This window comes from Camelina sativa, chromosome 12 (assembly GCF_030686135.1).
Source record: "Camelina sativa cultivar CO46 ecotype springtype chromosome 12, ASM3068613v1".
NCBI lineage: Eukaryota > Viridiplantae > Streptophyta > Magnoliopsida > Brassicales > Brassicaceae > Camelina > Camelina sativa.
Window position 1 is genome coordinate 21,974,900 of NC_141891.1, and position 6,508 is coordinate 21,981,407.

A 6,508-nucleotide genomic window follows, 5' to 3' on the forward strand; every position below is an offset into this window, starting at 1 on the left:
TTCTCGAAAATTTAAATTATATTGGATTAATTTTTAAAAATTTGGTAACAAACATTTTTAAAAATCAAGGATATTTTAATATTAATACTAATATATTCCTTTTTATCATCAATCTTACTTTTTAATCAAATTTAAATTTTTGAATTTGATTTTTTATTTGTACTAATCTGATAATCAAAAATCTTTGAATATATACTGATAATCTTATTATATAAACTTTGATGACAAAATTACTAATTAACAAGATCGTGACACATGTCAAATACATTGATTAGATGTTGACAAGTGTCAAAAAATTTCTTTTTTATAAAGTAGTAGGACATCTAATTATATTTACATAATTTTCCATGTTAATATTTTAAAAAATTTTATTTTTCTAAATCAAAAAGGAAAACTAACAAAATCAATAGATTTACCAAGATCGTGACAAGTGTCAAATATATTGATTAGATGTTGACACGTGTCAAAAAGTTTCTTTTTTTATAAACGTAATAGGACATCTAATTATATTTACAGAATTTTTCATGTTATATTTTTTAAAAATTATTTTTCTAAATCAAAAAGGAAAACTAACAAAATCAATAGATTTACCATTGTATGCTAATTATATTATAAGTGTATTCTCAATAAAATTTAACATGTGTAAGTAAAACCTTAATTTATTAAGCATGTATATTAATCAATAAATATATTTAACATAATTTTAGTCGGATATAAATTGTATTTATCGTTGTAATATAAATTTTTATTGTAATTAAGTACACAAAACTTTGAAATAATAATGAACTTAAAAAGAAAAAATTCCAATTCATGATGTATATTAGTATAGTTTTACATGTTTTATTTTAAAGATTTTAATGCATGTAGTAATATGAGAAACCTGAAAAAAATATTGAAAAAATGAGTTTGTACGAATGAATTTTTGTTAATTGATGAAAATTGACAAAATTATTACTTATGAAATTATGACATATAGAAGAATAATATTTAGGATATTTTTGGATTTGCAAAATTTTTGTGGATGTTAACTGATTGTTTTACTGATTATTTTTATTGTTAAATTTAAAATACTAACCAATATACATATTATCTCAAATGATGCTCATATTCTTTTTTGAATTAAAATTTTAACTGTAATCCATGAAGAAGTGAATTATGGTTTTAAGATGAAACTAGATTTTGACCCGCGGTACACCGCAGGACTATTTATTTAAACTAAAAATTTTAAAATTTAAAATTGTATTTCCTTGTTTTATTGAGTATATTATTATATAATTGTATTCGATTGTTATTTATAGGATTTAAACTATTGAGTTTACCACAAAATAATTTGTTTTTTACATGATTGTAATTTAATCAACTTAATTAAATATATCTAATATCTTGATATTTATAATGTTAGCAAAATAATGAATTACGTGTGTAACACCAATTTAATGATAATTTAAATTTGTATTAATATTGACAGAAACTTTTCCAACCATATCATTTTGTTATGTATTAAGTGATAAGTGATATTTTTTATTAATATATATAATTCATTATATATTAAGAAAAAATGAAGGTAAAATAATATAATAATATATATCCAGTATAAAACGACTAAAATCTAAATTAAACTGAATACAAACTTTTACTTTTGAATCCCTAATTTAATAATACTTAATGTATTGTTAAGGCAAAACTTAGATTTCCATATTATCTTTCTTCCTTTCGTCTCATTTTATTAAGATGAACTGAAAAGCAAATATGAAAAACTGAACAAACACAAATGATAGGTTAATCTCTTTTCATATACTTATGATAACATTATGTCTCTATGAATGGTATACACTTGGGTCTATTATTGATACATGTGGTTAAGTTATTTAGTAGTAGTAACCAATAACATCAAAACTTACTATAAGTGAAACAACTTCTTTTGTCAGGACACATAGAAATCTTCACATTGTAGGTTAGGCTCTGCATTATTCCATCGAGCATAGCGTAAATCTTTTCACTCTCTTCTTGAATCACTTCCTATAAAATCTGCACACACATAAGTAGAAATGAATCTGAGAGAAAGGACACAATGAAAATGGAAACAATCACACAAGCACCATTATCAAAACATATGAGAGCATATCTTATCTACGTATTTTACAAATCTGGCCTAATATCTTGAAGGATCAAGCTAATTAAGGTTGGCTTCTCTCACCAATATGAAAATAGTAAATTAGAAAAGCATAAAAATTAATGCTCCAACCTGAAGATATGCACGGAAAAAATCAGAAAAAGCTACACCGAAAAAACAATTTTATGGTATGCAGAACAATTTTGTTAGCTTCGTCTTGAGTTTCTCAGAGGATAATGAAAATATATAACTGGACACGAAAGAAATATTCAATATTAAGTATGAAACATTCGACAACGTAGCAATTTATGTGCCATCTAGTTCCTCATAGGTTCCACTTTTAACAGAAACATGGCGAGTAATAGGTTTGTGTCTTAACCTGAAAGCATGAATTTTCTGGGCTACAGTGTGTTATATGGTGGAAAACGTTGTGAGAACCTGCAACAAACGATTAGCAAATTAGCAACAGGACATTATCTTTACATAGATACCACAAATCGATTCTCTTGGACACAATGCTCATGTAAGTGGTCTGAGATAAATACTAATGACATTGACAAACCTTGGTTCCAACTTTGAAGAGAATGAAAGATCTGCAAGCATCTTGTTTGTTTTGAAGCATCGAGCATGACCTTATCAGAAACCAAGAGGTTAAACAGAATCCTATCTATTTATACACAGAAAAAAAAACAATAAAAAAAAATCATTCCAACCGCCGACCTCTCCAACAAAATAGTTTAAAAGAAATATCCAAGTAAACAATAAACCTTTTTGTCTGAGGTTTAGAAATTAGAAGCAGACATGTGAATATTCTTAAGAACATCTTTAGCTACTGCACCAAGAGCTTCTGTATAAAGCTAGCGACATAGAGAATCAGAAAATAGTAGATCGATATACTTATAAACATAATAGATCTAACTAAGATTATTATTTAAAAGTCATTGAATGGGTCACAAAAAAAAAACACAAAACTGAATTTTTAAAAGCTGAAAACTCACTGTTAGTCTGTTATTATCTTGCCAGACTCATTTTGAGTCCGCAACTCTAACACTTGCAGTCATTAGTTTTAACACACAGAAACCAAAAAAGCTAATATGAGAATTAAAATATCAAAGGTAATCTTAATTAGGTGAGAAGGGTTTCTCGGCATTCCAATTACTCGCTTCTAATCCAAGAATATTATAGATGTAAATGAAAAAAAAAACATTAGGGTGGGTAAAGCTTAAACATGAGCACCAATTAACAAATTTTCTGGTTTTATATCGAATCACATACTTGTCATGGCAATAGATGAGAGCCCTTGCTAACAATACAACATACTGGCCCTTGATAATATGGATATCAGAGGTCAAAAAGTAAAAAGAAGAACTCACTGTTGCAAGATTTTGTTCGTCTCTCGTTGATGTATCTGCCATCCGGGTAAAATAAGTTCCTGTTGCAAACCGAGCCAGCATATACAGAACAAACACAAATTGTTAGCAAATCACAGAGCAAATATGAAATGAAATAAACCAAAGTGATTGATGAGCTATTTGGATTTAGTATGAAACCAAAAGAAATTGGCAGCTCATCGAAATCATCACTCTTCTTGTTCCTCTTCTTATTCTCTTTTTATATTTCCTCTTGCCTCCAGAACTGGTCGTTTCTTTACAGCTTCCTTCGTGTCTGAATACCTAATTTCCTCTTCTGATTTCGAATCGCATATCACGTCCTCACCTTTCTCCCCCAATTCATCGACTAAACCAATTCTCTCCTTGAAGATATATCCAGTTCTCTCCTTCGTATAAATACATTTGATGACGCTCTCGTAGAATAATTTTTTTGCGACAATGATACGCTCTCATGGTGACGGTAGAAGTAAATCTCTAGAAAACAATCACAAAGAAGAACAAAATCTCTGCAAATGGTTTCGACAACGATGACGGCAGAAGAAGGAAAAAAAATTATTAGGTTTACACGACCCGTAAAAGGTCCGCGTGTTTTTTTTACCCGATCCGACATTTTTTCTCCCGAAACCCCAGTGGCATTCTCTGTAAATAAGTTGGAACTCCAGGATTTTTTTCATAAATGTTTCTGAAAATGTATATATAGATATATAGTTAAATGTGATTACTAAACTGAATGTCTAACGATGAAATTTATTTTAGATTAAAAATATTTCAAATATTAATATGTATCATTTTAAAAATATTCATTTAAGAATATTAGTACTATTTTTTATGTTTGATTTTATAATTTCAACATATGTATTTTTGTAATGCATATATTAAAACATAAGATAATTCAAAATAAATTATAATTTATAGGAATGAATCTTTAGTTATTTGATGAAAATGTCTCTAGAACTTTATATATGTTTTTATTTTATAAATTTCACTCATTTAAAATTGATTATGACATGAGGTAAAATTAGTACTTATGAGATAACAACATAACAAATATATCTTAGATAATGTTGATTCAGTTTTTTGCGAATTATATTTTGTTAATTTTTATTTGTATTTTCAATTCTTACTAAGATATAGATTTGATATGATGTATTAATTGTGTTTGATATAAAATATTTAGTTCTATGCATTAAGATTAAATATAAATTAAACTTTAAATATGGTTTATTATGATGGTATAAACATATAAATGGTATTCTCTGTCCTATAAGAGTTTTTGGATAAAAACACAAAAATTAATAAACAATAAATATTACATCATTTATAACACTTCAACCAATAGGAAAATATAGTGCATAGTTCAAATAGTCATAAATTTTTATATTAATAAATATTGTACATAGAAATTTGAGAAAATATTATAAAAACCTTAAAACTCTTATATAATGGAACTGAGAGGGTATTAAAATAAAATATGAAGGGTTCATATTCAATATTAAAATGTTACAAGATAAAATCTAAAACATGTATATTACTACTTAATTATTTTCAATAACTTTTTTATAATTTTACCCGTGTAATAACGCAGGCCTTATTTAGTTAATATATAAAGCTGATCTTTAGCAAATCCAAATTATTAACTTTAATAATATAATTTATTATATTCAAATATTTCTCCACAAGTTTAGCAATACATAAAAAGAAATTAAATGTGTTTGATTCAATAATAAATTTTACCACCATCAGCGACTATATTAACGAAACCATTCCTTAAAATTAGTTATCAAAATCCAAAATTTCTGCATACAAAAAGAAGGAACAAAACAACTATCAACTAATAAATCCCTTAAAAATAGTTACCAAAATCGCATAGAAACTAATTTGGAAAATACATAATTGATTCATTACATGGTCTAAATATTTAAAATAAGGCAAATAATCGAAAAAAATCACAACACTTCCTATACTTAAGTTTTATTCTATGGCATATTCTTTACTTAGACGTACCTAAACATTCAAAATTAAAACATAAATTTCTACCAAAATCGAATCAAAAGACGGACTGAAAATCTTTAATTATAAGATTTTTTAAATATACTCTTAATATAATGAGAATTATATTAATGTTTATGCACATAATTTCATATCATAAAATGTAAATTAAATTATGATTAAAAGTCCATATGTTTATGGTATTGCGATGAGAAGTAGTGGACATGAGACATAAATGGGTTATTCGTATAATAGAAAACATTTTACTTAAACGATTTTCAAAAAAAGATTGACTATATGACATATAAAGAACTAACTTGAGCCGGGTATTTTGAGAATTTTGGGTATTTTTAAAAATATTTTGAGAGTTTTTTGAGAATTATAACTTCTACTAACTATATAAATTAAACATTCAAATAGAGAATACATGTATTTTGTCTAAATTTATTAGCCAAAATTTATTAATAATATTATTATATTGGTAATTATTTAAAAGAGAATGGTTAAAAGGGCATAAAATTTCTAACCAGATGTATCGGGATGAGACGAGATGGGATGAGACAGAACGAGATTTAACATCCCGTAACAACATTACTTTAACATTTTCAACAAACACGGGCTGTTTTTGATTATTATTGATAGATTACAAAAAGAATTGTATATTTTCCAGCTAATGAAGATGATTGAAACAACCCGATCTTTTTTTTTTATAACAATTAAATACAATGTAAACAATTATGCAGCCTATACTACTAAATTAAACCAACTCAAACCACAACTCCTGATTAAACCAATAACAACCAGTACACACAGCGGAAACATACCAACCATACAAAACCATTACAACATCAATACAATAACAATCCTAAGCATTCTATCCATCAACCTAGCATATCTCTATCCAAGGTTCCAACAACATATCCAACAATCCAATAACACACAAACGAGACCCTTGATCATTATCCTCCTCCTCATCACCATGATTCCACAACACAAACCTGCACACCACAAACAA

General features: G+C 26.6%; 1 long non-coding RNA gene across 3 annotated transcripts; it reads right to left on the reverse strand.

Annotated features, from left to right (window-relative positions):
* Window positions 1-1,772: 1,772 nt before the first annotated feature.
* Window positions 1,773-4,071, reverse strand: LOC104733736 (uncharacterized). 3 transcript variants are annotated; one of them, XR_015574887.1, is made up of 6 exons: window positions 3,664-4,071; window positions 3,487-3,545; window positions 2,881-2,960; window positions 2,676-2,780; window positions 2,493-2,551; window positions 1,773-2,028 (listed from the first exon to the last, which is right to left on the reverse strand). It is a non-coding gene; the product is annotated as an uncharacterized LOC104733736 (long non-coding RNA). The 3 variants fall into 3 exon arrangements; XR_015574888.1 differs by having other exon boundaries at window positions 2,676-2,745; window positions 2,881-2,970; XR_015574886.1 differs by having other exon boundaries at window positions 2,881-2,970.
* Window positions 4,072-6,508: the final 2,437 nt, after the last annotated feature.